Genomic DNA, 16,438 nt, shown 5'->3' on the forward strand with positions numbered 1-16,438 from the left:
AAGGGTGGGAGCTGCGGTCAGCACGCTCGGCCCAAGTGACCAGAGATGCGCCCCCAACGCCACACAGTTACCTCCCTGCACGGCGTCCAGACCCAGAGTCTCCCAACACCGACAGGGGGGCCCAGGCCTCCCCTGGAACCAGACCCAGAGCAGACATAGGGGCCCCCGGTCCTCAGAGCCCGGGGGTGAAGCGAGCAGGTCTTAAAGGGACGTGGTGAACCCCATCCTCCCGCGGACGTTCCTGTCCGGCACAGGCGCTAACCACCGAGTCCTGCAGAGTGCGCGAAGCACGTCAGCACAGAGTCAGAGGCTCGGAGCGGTTTCGATGTGCTGGCGTCCGGGCACGGCCGTAGTTCCCAGGCCGCCTCCACTGTATCCAGCCACGTGGCCTGTCCCCGGGGCCTCTCCCGACGTGGCTGGTCCTTGGAGCCAGCCAGGGAGATAGCGGGCAAGATGGCGCGTGGGTAACATAACGCTGTCGCGGGGACGGGAGTGACATCCTCCCTCCCCCGTGCTCTCTGTGGCGAGCACTCTCCTGTCTACCCTCAGGGGCAGGGACTGTCCAGGCCGCCCCCACCCGGGTCCCCGGGGCCCCCCCGGCCTGTCCATCCACACGGAACATGGGAACACGTGTGGACGACTCAGTTGAGTGAGCACAGACGTCCCCAAACAGGCTGCGGGCTGTGGTTTACGGCCCTGGACCACATCCTGTCTTCAAGAGTAAAACTAAGGATTATGAGACGAGCACATTTTATCTTCTCCTCAGTGAAATGGGGTTATAACTGTGCCCCAAAATAACATAGTTATCCGACTGGACACAGAAGGGACGGAACATGGGTTTGATTCTGACCACGGACGTGGACGTGCACACACAGCTCACCGCCCCGTCCGGAAGAGCATCGTCCCTTCGGGCATCTGCCAAGCGCCCCGCCTGCCCCGGAACTGGGTGGTCCCGTCCTCGGCCTGGCCAAGGCCGTGGGGTCGCGACAAGTGCACCCAGGTCTGCGGGACCCCATCGTCTGGGCTGTGTCACGTCCCCGCACTCCCTGGGCCCTCGGGTCTCTGGCACCCTCCCTGTGCCCACCCTGTCCCCACAGGCGGGGCGTTCGCCGAGGAGACCCAACTTCGTGCCGGCAGATTCTAGCGAGCGCGTCACCTCGCGGGAACCCGGCGCTGGGCGGGATGGGGGACACCTGCATCTTGGGAGCCTGTGACAGTGCGCGGATCAGCCAGAGCGGAGGCTGGATCAGACGCAACTCTTCGGACTCGACGAGAACCATCCTCGAGAGTTCTGAGCCGTGAAACCCATCACAGATCCAAGGACACAAGCTCGTGCCGCAGGGTCTCTCTCTGCGCCACCACTGAGTCACTCCTGGTCCCGTCTGGGCCTGGCTCTGCAGGGACAGCGCACGCTCGCGGGGGAAACTGGTCGCGCTGACTCAGCACCACCTGCTCCGACCCACGCGGCCCAGGGTATCGCCTCCCGGCCCGGCTTCCGGCCCCGTGGGCACTTTGAGGTCCCTCGTTACCAGGTTTCCAGCCAGACGACAGGGAGCCCCTTCCTTCTTCCCAAGTGCGCGACCCCTCCAGGCTGTGCCCTCCCATCACACAGAGGCCTCCTGCTGTCCCGGGTCCGCACCTGTCACAGCCGATAGATACGCATGTGGACCCCAGCCCCCTTCCTCTCTGGTCCTCAGCCCCCGTCCCCTGAGGATTTCTTTATTTAACTTCTGAAATAACAGGTAGATTTTTAATCCTTTCAAGTGACATGATTATTCTTTCCGACAATTACTCAGGAGAAAAGTGAGGCGGTTAATAGGAGCGCCTGCCCCGGCCCCAGGTCACGGCTGTGTGCGCGGGGTGGATCGTACTATCCGGAAACAGAGCAGAAGTGTCCCGTGTACAAAAGCCCCCACCGGCGGCCATCTATGCCACCGTCGGGGCGGGATTGTTCCCAAGAGAAGAAGGCTCCGTTGTCCCTGAAGACCGTCATTGCGTCAACATGCACGGGTGCTGTGACCATGGCTGGCGGAGAAACGGCTCTAAACTCACTCAGGAAGCAGGGCTTGGGGGCAGGGGCCTCACTTATCCAAGCCCAAAGAAAACACCAGTGTCTGGGGTCTCGACCCCCTTTCCCTGCCCGCCAGCCAGGCTGCCGGGGCCACCGAGCCCCAGAGCCCGTGGGCTCCAGAGCGGTCCCTAGCTGCCTTTCCAAGGCCACATTGCCATGGAAACCCCACAGGCTCCATGGAGAATCCCCGGCTGTTTAATCGTAAGCCGGGAATCTCCAGCAAATACCCACGTAAAATAACCTTCTGTGTAAAAAGACCTTACCTCCCCTTTGCAACGCAGTGAATCATTCCCTGAAAGCCTGCCCGCGCCTGGGGAAGAGTCCAGGCAAGGCGAACGTCGATGCATGAATTCGAGGAGCCAGGGCCTCGGGAGGAAAACACCGGACTGTCGCATGCGGGGGAAGCACTTTCTCAGGATTCCGTGCTTGGCGTCCACGTCCCCCACACATGACAGTGGCCAGCGCCGTGGACACAAAGGCGGGGACGCAGCTCCTGTGTCCCAGACGCCCCCACTATGAAAATTAGTGCAAATGTAAGACAATGTTTGCACACACTCAACTCTACACCCGGGAGGGTCACCACTTATCCCTGGTTCAGTCACCAGGTATTTACTGAGCACGCGGAACATTCGGGGGGCTCCGTGAGGCTCGGGGGAAACTGGTTCTGCCTTCTGGGGCCGTGGGGGGGGGGGAGGGGGGAGGAGGAGGGGAGTGCGGGTCCAGTCAGGTGAGTGGGGGACAGCCTGGGTGCCCGATGGGGAGTGCTGGGGCAGGGACGTGGGCCCTGAGGAGGGTGACGACGTGTCCGGACTTGTGGGGATCCCTGTGGCCTGGCTCCCAGAAGCGGTCTGCTTTGACGAGAAAGTCTGGTCGTCTTAGCCGTGATGGAATTAATCCTGTGGCCTAGTGATCTGGCCAATTCATTCTTGCAAAATTTTTAAATCTGCATATAAGAACAGAATGTAACCATTTAAACCTTGACGCTTTTAATCTTAAGAGTGCCCAGAGCCAGGTTGGAGCAGAAGAATTTTTATGTATTTATTTATTTATTTATTTATTTATTTTTAATGTTTTATTTATTTCTGAGCAAAAGAAAGACAGCATGAGCAGGGAGGGTCAGAGAGAGAGGGAGACACAGAATCCGAAGCAGCTCCAGGCTCTGAGCTGTCAGCACAGAGCCCAACGTGGGGCTCGAACCCACGAACTGTGAGGTCATGACCTGAGCCGAAGTCGGACGCTTAACCGACTGACTACCCAGGTGCCCGGGAACAGAAGAATTTTTAAACTAAACATGCTACCCCCATTTTTATTACATTTGTAAGCCAGCTCTACTGAGGGAAAATCAACGTGCAATTACCTGCACGTAAAGTGCACACTCGCTAAGTTCTGATGCAGGCGCACACCTGTGCAACTGGCACCATCGTCAGGAGAATGAGTGCGTGCCCCCCCCCCCGGCGTTTCTCATGGGTTTTCATGTTTCTTCCCACCGGCCCTTTCTGTTTCCCTCCCTCCCTTCTCAGTGCTTCATCTCCTTCCCGGCTGCTCTGTTCCTGACGTTAATCTGCATTATTGGAATTGTATAGAATACACACACATGGTCCCCGTCCACGTGCTTTCACTCACACTAATATCTGGAGGTTCACGCATGTCACTTTGCGTGTCAATACCTCCTACGTTTGCCGGGAAGCGTATGCACATACTAAGTGTCTTTATCCATTCACTTATTGATGGACATTTGCGTTGTTTTGAGTTTGGGGCCATTACAAAGAAAGCTGCTGTGAATATTCATATTCAAGTCTTTGTGTGGACCTTCCTTCTTCCTTTATGTGCCCTTCCTTCTAGGGGGTCACAGGGGCTGGATCGGGCAGGACAGCGCACCTTGCAGGAGGGCCAGCTCTCCTCAGTGGTTACACCTTCTGCCTTCCCATCGGAAGCGTCTCTGCACCCTCCCCACTCGTGAGTGTATTGCAATCTTTAAAACTTCACTGATCAGTTCAACTGTTGATTCTGGCAGCTCTCTGGAAGATTCTATCGCATTTGCTACATAGATACCACATTGTCTGTGAATAAAGACAGTTTGCTTCCCTCTTTATAAAAAGGATGTACTATACTTCTTTTATACTTCTTTTTCTTGCCTTATTACACTGTCCAAAATCTCTAGTCCAGAGTGAACAGAAGCGGTGAGAGGAGACATCCTTCTGTCGCTCCCGATCTCAGGGAGTGAAGCATTTGCATCCGCCATTTAAGATGCTCCTAGCTGTGGATCTTCTCTTCTCACTATGTTAGAGAGAGAGAGCGTGCGTGCCCAAGCAGGGCGCAGGCGCAGAGGGAAAGAGAGAGAATATTAAGCAGTTTCCGCACACAGCGCAGAGCCTGACACAGGGCTCAATACCATGACCCTGGGATCTTGATCTGAGCTGAAATCAAGAGTCAGATGCTCAACCAACTGAGCCCCCTGCGCCCTGAATTGTGGGTTGTCATAGTAATAGATTTACCAGGCTGAGAATATTCATTTCCATAGCTGCTCTACTTAGGCGTTTTATCAGGAAATGTGTGTTGAATTTTGTCAAGTGTTTTTTCTGGATTTACTGAGATGATCATATAGTTTTGTTTTTTTGTTTTGTTTTGTTTTATTTTTTAGTTTGGTAATAGGGTGAATTATACCGATTGATTTTCAGATGTTGAAAAAAAAAGGTCCTTGCATTCTGGGCCTTAATTCCACCAGTCAGGATAGAACATCCTTTTTATATATGGGTGAAATCAAATGGCGAAATTTGTGTTTGGAATTTTTGTCTCTTTGCTCACGAGAGCTATTGGTCTGAAGTTTTCTTTTATAACAATGCTTTTGGTTTTGGATCAGGGCAATAGTGGCCACACAGAATTAACTGAGAAACATTCCCGATATTAATGTTTCAGAAGAATTTGTGTAGAATGTGTATTTATTTCTTTCTTAAGTGTTTGGAAAAATTTACTATGGAAGTTGCTTGGGCCTGATTTTTTCTTTATTGTAAAAATTTTTCACTTCAGGGGAGCCTGGGTGGCTTAGTCGGTTAAGCGTCCGACTTTCACTTAGGTCATGATCTCGCGGTTCGTCAGTTCGAGCCCCGCGTCGGGCTCTGTGCTGACTGCCAGCTCAGAGCCTGGAGCCTGTTTCAGAGTCTGTGACTCTCTCTCTCTCTGACCCTCCCCTGCTCACACTGTCTCTCTCTCTCTCTCCTAGAAATAAAATAAAACATTAAAAAATTTTTTCCACTTTGACTCAATATGTAAAATAGCTGTGGGGACACTCAGGAATCTGCTTCTTGAGCGACTTTCCATCTGTTGTAAATCTGTCAGTTTTATCAAGGTTGTTTAATTTATTGGCATAGAGTTGTTGACGATACAGCCTAATGACCTTTCCACATTGTGGTGTCCCTTTTGATCCTGACCGTGGTGATGTGGGCCTTCTTTCTTTTTATTATAAACAGTATGGCAAGAGGCTTATCGATTTTATCGACCTTCACCAAGAATCAGCCTTTTGGGTCTGTTATTTTCTCAGTTATTTTCCTGTTTTCTTATATTTCATTTATTTCTACTCTATTTTTTTCTTTCTTCTATTTACTGCTTTCTAGTTTCTTTAGGTAGAATAGGAGGTCATTGATTTGAGATCATTCTTTTTCCAAATATAGGCTTGTAGGGCCATAAATCTCCTATATCTCCTTGGGTGACGTCCCACACATTTTTATTTCTTTTCACTTTCATTCATTCCAAAATATTTCTTAAATTCCCTTTTGATTTACTCTTTGATCCACAAGTTATTTAGAAATATTATATCTGTTATTAATTTCTAATTTAATTCCGCTGTGGTGAGTACACATACTTTCCGTGACTTGAATCCTTTTAAATTTTTTGAGATTTGTTTTATCTTTTGAAAGTTTATTTATTTTTTAAGAGAGAAACAGAGAGCTCACCTATGCACAAGTGTGCGGGGGAGAAAGAGGGAGAACGAGAACTCCAAACAGGCTCTGCATTATCGGCATGGAGCCCAACACAGGGCTTGAACTCACAAACCAAGATCATGACTTGAGCCAAAGTCAGATGCCTAACCAATGGAGCCACCTACATATCCTATTGAGATTTGTTTTATATCTCAGAATATGGTCTACTTTGGCAAATAGTTAATGCGGACTGGAAAAGAAAGTATGTCTTGTTACTGATTGGTGGAATGGTCTATAAATGTCAGTTAGGTCAAGTTAGTTGATAACGTTTAAATTTTCTATGTCTACTGACTTTCTGTCTACTTGTTCCATGAATTATTGAGAGAGGAATATTTAAACTTCATTCTAATTGTGGGTTTTTCTATATTTATCGACCCCTTGCAGTTCTATCAATCTTTGCTTTATGAATTTGAGGCTCAGTTTTATTGTTGGGTGCATAAGTGTTTAAGAGTGTTATGTTCTTGGGGCACCTGGGTGGCTCAGTCGGTTAAGGGTCTGACTTCGGCTCAGGTCATGATCTTGCAGTTCATGGGTTTGAGCCCTGCATCGGGCTCTGAGACTGGAGCCTGCTTCCGATTCTGTGTCTCCCTCTCTCTCTGCCCCTCCCCTGCTCTCACCCTGTCTCTCTCTGTCTTTCAAAACTAAATAAATATTTTAAAAATTTTTAAAAAGAGTGTTATGTTCTCTTGATGCTTTAACCCCCTCTCTCATCACAAAATGACCTTTTATGTCCTTTTCTACTAATTCTAATTTCTGTGTGTTTGGGGAATAATTTCCAATTAGTTTGTTTTTCTCTGTATGAATCATCTCCCTGCATGCCCAGTTATTTTTTACTGGCTACCAGACATTGTAGAGTTTTCCGTGTTGGGCAATGAATATTTTTGTAGTCCTAAAAATACCACCGAGCTTTGTTCTGGAGTGCAGTTAAGTTTCTTGGAAACAGCTCTGTCCTCCTGGGCCTTGCTTTTAGGATCTGTTGAGCAGAACAAAGCAGGATTCCATGTGTGGGCTGAAAGCTGTGCCCACAGCCCGTGAGGCTAGGGTGGGCGGGCCGGCCGGTGGGCTGGCAGGTAGGAAGGCACAGTTCACGGTCATTTGTGGGCTCCAGGCCAGCTCTCCTGCCAGGGAGTCCTTTTCCTGGCCGTGGGCACTTGGCTCAGCTGCAGGTGCTGACCAGGCCCCACATGGCTACCTGGGTGGGGGAGGGGGAGCCTGCTTTCTCTCCGGGGAACCCCCCCCACCACACTCCGTCCGAGGACGATCTGCCTTAGTCTCCCCAGCTCCCAGCTGAGTCTCCACAAGTCAGGGCATCCGCAGGGCTCTGCCTGGGGCCCCTCGAGGCTGAAGTGGGGCAACCGTTGGCTCACCTGGTTGTGCCCCACCCGCCAGTCATCACTGTCTGTGTTCATCTCGGGGCCGGAAAACTCGTTGGCTCCTGTTTTGTCCACTTTTGATGCTGTTTTATGTAGAGGTTACATTTGGTCTCCTTGTCCCCATCTTTTGTGAGGCAAACGTCCCCACCCAAAAGCTTCGGGTGGCCCTTCACTGCTTGTCAGAATTACGTTTTCCTCCCCCTCCTCCTCCCCTGCATTTTCTCCTTGTCCATCTCCCTCCTGTCTTTCAGCAGCAAGAGAGCAGTTAATAGCTGCCTGCTCTTATCTTCCGAGAAGGTAGCCCCTGAGCCGTAGAGAAATCAGCCCAACTTCTTCCTGACCCTGCGTCACACCGTGAGCACAGCTTTCTCCAGCCTCTCCTTCTGTCCTGCGGCTCCACCTCCCTCTCCCATCGACACCTCGGCCCCCCTGCAGCCCGGGGGCCAGGGCCAGTCTGCCTCCACCACCACACCTCTCCAGTGCCCGTGACCTTCAGCACCGCCACCCCCCATCTGCCCAGTCTGAGGACCACAGGCCTCGAATTCTCTATTTATTCTTTTCTAAAGATAAATTCAGTAACTCGTTTAATGGACTCTTCATCATCGCCTGTGGTCCCAAACGTAAGGCCATGTGGTGTGTGAGTGTGTCTGTGGCCGGACAGGACCAATGCCGGTGGCGGGTCCCTGCCTGAGGCACCCCTGACCCGGGAGTCATGTACCTAACAGCAGCGGTCATGGCTCAGTCCGTGGGTGACTCAACATGAAGCTGATGTCCCCGGGAAAAACATCAGCGTCCGTGTTTGAGATCCCTCGTTTTCTTCCCCTTGGAAGCAATTCAGGGGAGTTGCTCAGCGCGGTGTTAGGACTCTGACCCAACTAGTTATGGGGCACAGTCGCAGCTGCTGCTGGCCCAGGCTGCTCAGGGCGACGCAGGGCTCAGAGAAGCTTCCTCTCCCCACGACCGGCCCGCACGGCTCCCCAGCCCCTCTCGGCTCACACGTCACAACCCCGGCAAGAGCGCGTGGCCTCACGCAGAGGAAGGAAGATGGTGGTGGGAGGACTCATCTCCCTTGGCGGTGAGCATTTCATTTCTCCCTTCCCAAACCTCCGCTAAGGGCTAACTTTACAACTTGTATTATAATCTACTTTATGCACAACAGTGAAACTTTACTGCAGCATATGCCCGTTCTATACATTCACGCATAAAGCATATTCTAAAAACCCTTAGTCAGAGGCTCGTAACGCAGCATTAAACCCACACCGTATTTTCTCCACGCATTCGTAAAAAAGCATTCCGTTCTTGGGAAAATGTTATTAAGAACTTTGACTCTGGGGCGGGGGATGCATAGCGCGCTTGAGCATTTTGCGAGCAGAGTCCGACGGCCTCCGGCCTGGGCACCCGGTGGGTCCAGCTCTGGACGACCCGCTGGAGCACCGGCCACGGCATTGACATAGCCCGTTCCCTGCGCCACAGCAGCCGTGAGGCGAGGGCTAGCGGAGGTGGCGTGCTGCGTCTGTTTGGGAAGTGAGATGTCACTTCAGAAATCACATACGGTTATTTACAATCAACAGGAGATTTCCGGCCGGACTAGAAGGAATGGAAGCAACGTTAGTCAGGTAATTCCAGTTCTTTCCGGATTAGCATCTGGTCCCAGGAACCCCCGTAAACGAGGTGATTCTGACTGTTACAGATCGTGGGGTTCCCCTCAGTCTGCACGCAGCAGATCTATCTTGAAATCATATCTGACATTTTGCACTGGATTTGCAGCCGGTCACCCGCACCAGCAAAGGGCAAATCAGTCGTCTTCCCCGAGCAACCTCACCTCTTCTCCCAGAGGCTGGGAACTGGCCCCCAGGGCACACCCAGTGTCACACACACACACACACACACACACAGCCCGGCCGGCATGCCCAGTGTCTCACACATGTGCACCCACACACACTCACACTTACTGAAATGCGTACCCACGTAAATTACACAGAGCTGTGTGCACGCACGCACATGAACACACACTCATGCACATGCACACAAGTACTCAAACATACTCATTCTTACTGACATGTGTACCCACGTGAATTGAACACACACACACACTTATTGACACACATACCCACATGAATTGCACAGTTATGTGCGTGCACACACACACACATGGATGCCCACACACACACACATGCCTGCATCTCCAGATGCTCCCATGCACTCTGCAGAAAGCCAGACCCTGCTCTGGACTCACACCTGACCAGGGCCTAGTGAGGGGCAGCCTGGTGACCTCTGCAGCCAGCCGGGAAGCCCACACAGCTGCGGGAAAGGCGGCAGGTCCCCCCAGGCCACCCTCCATGCTCTGTTCTTCACAAAACTTCACAGGACGTCCACGCGGCAGGTATCGGCTGGACACCGCCCAGGGCACTGGACCGAAGCCCAGGGTCGCACAGCGGCCGTCAGAGGGCAGGAGACTGGACATCCAGGATCAAGTTGAGGGGGGCTCTCTGGGGTCTCTCATGTAAGGACACTAATCCCACAGGCGCCCCTTGACCCGCACACCTCCCAGAGGCCCTGCGTGCTGACATCATCACACCCAGAGTTAGGGTCCAAGATATGAAGCCAGGGCTGGTGGGGGACATGGTGCTCAGTGCATGACCCTGACGAGCAGGGCCCCAGGTCAGGAGGATGGGGGTACAGCCTGGGCGAGCCACGTGACTCCAGGAAGACAGCGAGAAATGCAGGCAGAGCACTGTTGGGGCTCATAAATGCAAGACAGACGGTGGAGAGGGGGGAGGGGCAGTGTCGGGTGTGGACCACAGAGTGCCCGTCACCCCGTCTCAAGGCTTACCTTTCCCTCTCTGCCCATAAGGACGCCGGGGAGCTGTTTTCTATTTTGGAGAGAGATAGAGTGTGAGTGGGGAAGGGGCAGAGAGAGAGGGAGAGAGAGAGAATCCCAAGGAGGCTCTGCACTGTCGTGCAAACCCAGGAACCGTGAGATCATGACCTGAGCTGAAACCAAGCGTCGGACGTTCAACGGACTGAGCCCCCCCAAGCGCCCCAACACTGAAGAATTTTAAGAAACAGAAAGAAGTCTGGACACTCAGTGTGTGTGTGTGAAATCACACAGTGTCTTCCCACAGGCCACACTGTGTGCTGATACACGTTAGCGTTTGCCGTGTGCACGTAGCTCCTAGCTGGTGAGGAAAACACATTCCAACGCCTCCCGCCCCCTGCCCTGTGCCCTGTGTCCCCGCCGTCGGACAGGCCAGCTGACCTTCCCCCGGGAAGTCAGATGACAGTTTACCATTTGCACAGAGTGTGCTGTTGAGAGCTCCCCTGTACGTGACTTTCATGGGTGTTTCACTCAATATGATGATTTCATGAGATGTTCTTCACGAGAACATATTCATTCAAGAAAGACTTACTCTGTGTTAGCAAAACGCCCCACGACCCCTCCCACTGCCCCGGACCTGGACTGGCCACGTGGCCCGCACTGGACACTCGGATTTCCACGCCCGTCACGGCTTGCTCGCCCGCTGCTCCAGGAATCCGGCCACCACGGGAACAGACTGGACTGGCCTCAGGATGACAAGCAGCGGGGACCAAGCCACCCCGCTGTCCCTGGGGAGCCACAGCCCTGTGCGGGGTGGGTGCACCAGCTGGCTGTAGGCCCCGGGCCTGACCCACACAGACGGCACAGAGACGGGCCCACGGACGGCACACGGACGGCCCACGGACGGGCACACGGACGGGCACACGGACGGGCACACGGACGGCCCACGTCCTAACCAGCTACGCCGCCGAGGCCGAGGGGCGCACGCCCTTCGAGCCCCGGGAAATACTCGGAGGTGAATGACGCGGACAAAGTGCCCGCCTCGCTCTGCGCTGCGCGTCCCGCTGCAGGGTCCCTGCCTCACGACCTCTGCGCATGTGACGATACACACTCACATAGGGTTTATTTCTGGAACATTCAGGTTTCTGTCGTGAAGTGGGAGACCCTCAGGAATAGACAAACGGCTAATTTATTTCTCTTTTCTTCTTGAGAAACCGACGTGCTGTCCTCCAGGGGGCGCCGGAGGGGTCGTGGCGCGGAGCACGGGGGGGCGGGGGGCGGCCGGCTTCGGGGGACGTGAGAGTTGGGGGGCGGGGACACGGTGGGGGGTGGGGGTCACGGCGAGGACGGCGGGGGGCGGGGGGACACGGTGGGGGGCGGGGACACGGCGAAGGGCGGGGGTCACGGCGAGGACGGCGGGGGGCCTTCCTGGTGGCGGCCCCCGGACCCGGGCCGAGGCGTCGTGCGGGAGCCCAAGGCTCTCCGCGTGTCCAGAGACGCGGTTTCCGTGCGCCCCGCGTCGCCAGAGCAGGCGCAGCAAAGAGCAGGCGGGGAGACGGGGCGCCCGCGGCGGCCGGGGCAGGGCGGGGTCGGGGGAGCCCCACTCAGGGGCGGCTGCGGAGGAGGGGGCGCTGGGGGTCCTTCCGGGGCAGGAGTGAGGCCTGCGCGGGTGGACCCCTGGCGGTCGTGTCGCCGTGGTGAGACCCGACCCGAAGCAGAGAGGAGGGGACACGGGGCCGTGGAGAGCGTGGGCTGGGGCGTCCCACCTGAAGCACCTAGGGGCGTCGGGAAGAGCTGGACTGAGGGTGTTTGCGGGAGGTTTCCCACGGGGACTGCGCCGGGACCTGGGGAAGCCGCGAACACCTCGCACGCCCTGCTCCTCCGCGCCCCCTGCAGCGCCACGCGGGCCCAGGGGCTGGGGAACCCCGACGCCGCTCCGCCCCGCGCCCCGCGCCCCCCCTCGCGCAGGCAGGTGGTCTGGGCTTGCTTCCAAAGCTACTCAAATTCTAGAACGTCGAGTGCATATCGGTGTCACAGCTCAGTCTGTTCAGTGATGAACGCAGTGAGACGGGGTCCCCAGGCGGGGAGGCCTGGCGGGGGACACAGTGACACGGTGACCCAGGCCCAGCCTCCTCTCCCATAGGCCAGCGATGCAGGAACCGGGCACCCAGGCGAGGGCACGGTCTCCCCACCCGGCCGGGCCGACACCTGTCCGGCCGCCGACCCTCCACAGGCTGGACCCTCTGCCCGCATGAGAGGAACTGGCCTCGGCCTCTGAAGACCGGAGTATTAGCAGCCAACTCCAGGTCTGGGGCGCTGGGGAGGCCGACAGATCAGGGGACAACTGCCTGTCCCCTGGAAAGACAGCTGGTCACTCACAGGTCCCCAGGGGAGGGGGCGGCCGCGCGGGCTGGGGGCCGCAGGGGGAAGCAGCAGGCAGTCAGGAGGCAGACTGGGAACGAGAGAGGGAGCTTTTCCTGGGGGTGAGGCAGGTGAGTGGGCTCCGGACTGGCTGGCGTGGATCCCGTCCGTCCGTGGGCCCTGAGGCTCCTCAGGGGTGTGGGGCACCTGCCTGGGGGGTGGGGACAGGTGAGGGAGGCCCCGAATGTGGGAGCCCCTCAGGAGGGGTGCTGGGCCGGGGCTCTGGATCGGCTGGTTTGCACATGGAGCGGTTTGCTGTCTCCGGATATTGGCTGCCCCTCTGGGTCAGCACAGCCCTTGACGTCAGACCATAGAAGGTGCTGACGACATGGAGTCGTGGCGGGTGCCCGCCCGTGGCTCCCCTGCTCGTGGCTGCCATGCTCCTCCCCGGGGGGGTGGTCCTCACCCCTCTGCCATCTGCTCTCTGCAGCCCGTGGGCTGGAGCCTGAGGACCCCTGAGCGGGCAGGGGTTTGCACAGATATTTGCACACACATGTTCACAGCGGAACTGTTCACAGCAGGCCAGGGGCAGGAGCAACCTCAGTGTCCATCGATGGGCAACGGAGAAACAAAGTGAGGTCCGTCCAGGCGACGGGGTATCGCTCAGCTCCGCGACAGAAGGAAGGAGCCTCTCACGCGCTGCCCCGCAGACGAGCCTCGGGCACACTGTGCTCCGTGAAGGCGGCCGCACACACGGGCCACTCCTGTGTGGACCCATCTCGTAGGAGGGCCCTGGAGGAGTCAGATCCACAGGCGGAGGGCAGAGCGGGGGCGCGGGGGCTGGGAGGGGGCTGGGGAGGGGGCTGGGGGCGGGTGTCCATGGGGACAGGGTGTCCATTTCACACACCGAGGCCTGGAGACGTGGGGACGAGGCTGCGGCACAGTGAATGCGCTTGACGCCCCGACCTGCTCGCTTTACAGTTAACGTGGTTTGTCTTACGTCGTGTCTATTTATGATTTAAAGATTATAAGAAAAAATTACTGTTGTTGCTTATTTTCTAAAATGTATCACACCCTGTCTCCCGCAGGACCCCCGGGCGCCCTGGCCCCGCCCTCCCCTCGCCCTGACCCCGAGGCTGTGAGGCAGGACGTCCCCGGGCCGCGCCTCCTGCCCTCGCTGCCCCACGCTGCCCGGCGGTAGAGGCCCCTTGTGCGCGGCTGGGCGTCGTCTCTCCCCCTGGACCAGCAGGTGTCCCCGGTCTCGGGTCCGGGACCCTCCTGATCGGCTGCTTCCCACCCCAGCACCTCCGGATGGTTGAGATGCTAAAGGTCGTAGCCTCGGGATCCCCAGTCAGTCGGGCACCAACGGGGCGTGAGGCCTGTGTCAGGACCGAGCACGTGCTGACGCCCAGCGGGGACCTGTTTGTGCAGCAGCTGGGCTGGTGCAGGGGGCCCGATGGGGTGTCTGTTCCCTCAGGCACGGACCGGCCTCGCCCCCTTGACGCACAGCAGAGCAGACAGAGCTCGCCATGTGCACCGGCCGCGTGATCGTCACCCAAGCGGAACGGGAAGAGGCTCCTCACAAAGTGAGGGTCTGCAGGGCGTGAGCAGAGAGCCGACTCGGCGGGGGGCTGGAAACTGCTTCCGGGGCCCATGTGTGTGCCCGTGGACGGGGGAGTCGGGCCCCCAACAGGACTCCCCCAGGAGGGTCCCACCCAGGTAGAAACTCAGGCCTGGCCCGACACTGCAGCAGCACCCAAGCAGAGGAGGGAAGTCACGTTTCCAGATAAGTAGACGAGCGGATGGGAAATCCAGGGTCGTGAGATCAGGAGCTGTTTCCCTTCTTCGGGAATGCAATTCTCTTCCTTTCATGTTTCAGGCTCCCGCCGGGCTTCCACGTAGACCACTCAGCCCACCTGGCTCAGGCCGCGGAGGACCCGCTGTGCCGTGCTCCCTTCCCACTCCTCCCGGCTTCCTCTGGGTATGAGCTCTGTCTCTTCCGCTTGGCGGATTCCGTGCACCCGCGGTGCCCGCCTCACTGTTTGCAAATGTTTGCTGGGAGCCACGCTGCTGGACGGTCCCGGTGCCCAGCCCTGTGCGCGTGTTGGGCCCACAGCGAACAGTTACGGTCCCGGCGTCCATGGGGAGCACCCTCCCCGCCCTCATCACTCCAAATCTCTCAGAATCTTTCAACCTCACCAATGCGACAAAGGTCTTCTTATGGTTTTTTAAGAGAATTTTTTGAATGTTTATTTACTGATTTTGAGAGAGAGCAGGGGAAGGGGAGAGAGGGGGAGAGAGAGACAGAGACAGAGAGAGAGCATGTGTGAGTGCAGGGGAAGGGGAGGGGCAGAGAGGAGAGCGGGAATCCCAAGCAGGCTCTCTGCCATCAGTGCGGAGCCTGATGCGGGGCTTGAACCCACGAACCATGCGATCATGACCCGAGCCGAAATCAAGAGTCAGATGTTTATTAACCGACTGAGCCCCCCAGGCGCCCCATGGCATCCCAAGGAGGACTTTTTATTACTAGTTTGGTTGATCCCATTGTGTGTTTATTTGCCGTTTATGCTTTTTTATTTAAATCTTTGCTTATCCTTGAATGGTATTAATTGTACTTTTTCTTGTTGATTTGTAGGAGACAGACATACAATGTTAATCCAGGAAAACATTAAGAACCTAGCAATTCAATTCAGTTTAATACCAATCGATCCAATCAAGTTTGCAGCAGGGTCACAAGCTGGAAGTGAGACACTTTATGTGAGCCGCCGGGAAGGGCAGCCTCTGTGCACGAGCACAGCCTCGTGCGGAGCGTCCTTCCCGGCCCGGCCCGCGAGTGCTCCTTTGCTCTTTGTAACTATGGGTGTCCTGTGGGCCCTGCTCAGCCCCTGCCGTGGCCATCCTCCCCGGGGAGGGTCAGGGGCTCGGCGTGTAGGTGAAGCACCTGTGTGGGCAGCGGGGTCCTGTGGGGGGGTGGGCAGGGGTGTCTGGGGCCCCACCCTCAACTCCCAGGGCTGGTAATCAGCGCGTGGCTTTCTGCTTGACATCAATGACCCTGTTACTGACCTGTAAGTTTTCTTTGGGGTTACTACCTGGGATAATACTCATATATGGAAATGGAGCATTAAAGACTTCAAAATATCTAAATATTCCAGAACCAAGTAGAAACTCTCCATTGTCGTCCTAAGAGAAAATGAAATTAAAAAAAAAAAGAAGGCGGGGTTTTTGTCTGTTTTCTTTCGAGAAAGAACGAGTGTGTGTGCAGGCACGGGAGGGGCAGAGAGAGGGAGAGAGAATCCCAAGCAGGCTTGGCACCCAGCAAGGACTCTAATGCGGGGCTCGATCTCACGACTGTAAACTGTGACCTGAGCCCAAATCAAGAGTCAGACGTTGAACTGACTGAGCCACCCGAGGCCTCCACAAACGTGTCCCCTACTTATCCCATGGAAAACAAATACGAGGCACGGCCACCAGAGCAGGGACCTCACGGTGCCCATTCTGGACTGTTTGTGCCCAGACTCCCGTGTTGAAACCCTGAGCCCCCTGCCGTGGGGTCTGGAGGCTCGGCCTCGGGGAGGTGACCAGGGACAGGAGGGGCGTGAGGGCGGCCCACGATGGGGTCCGTGCACTGTAAGGAGAGGGGTGCCAGGGCGGCGGCGGCCCGGAGAAGACAGGGTGGGTGTGGGCAGTGGCTCTCAGCAGGATCGGAACCTGCCGGCATCTGATGGCGCTTCCAGCCCCCAGACATCCCCTCCGTCCTACAAGGCTGACCCAGCAGAAGGGGTTTCCTTTTCCTCATGAGGATAAACCCACAGTTTTGAGGGCCGTCGGTCCGAGGAGG

The 16,438-nt window shown here is 56.2% G+C and overlaps 1 long non-coding RNA gene across 1 annotated transcript; it reads left to right on the top strand.

The window, feature by feature from the left end:
• Positions 1–12,314: 12,314 nt before the first annotated feature.
• On the top strand, positions 12,315–15,565 carry LOC120233798. The gene is made up of 4 exons (XR_005528919.1): positions 12,315–12,545; positions 14,078–14,186; positions 14,480–14,581; positions 15,236–15,565. It is a non-coding gene; the product is annotated as an uncharacterized LOC120233798 (long non-coding RNA).
• The last annotated feature ends 873 nt before the right edge of the window (positions 15,566–16,438 follow it).

This window comes from Hyaena hyaena, unplaced genomic scaffold, assembly GCF_003009895.1.
Source record: "Hyaena hyaena isolate Hyena2069 unplaced genomic scaffold, ASM300989v1 scaffold_4, whole genome shotgun sequence".
Taxonomy (NCBI): Eukaryota; Metazoa; Chordata; class Mammalia; order Carnivora; family Hyaenidae; genus Hyaena; species Hyaena hyaena.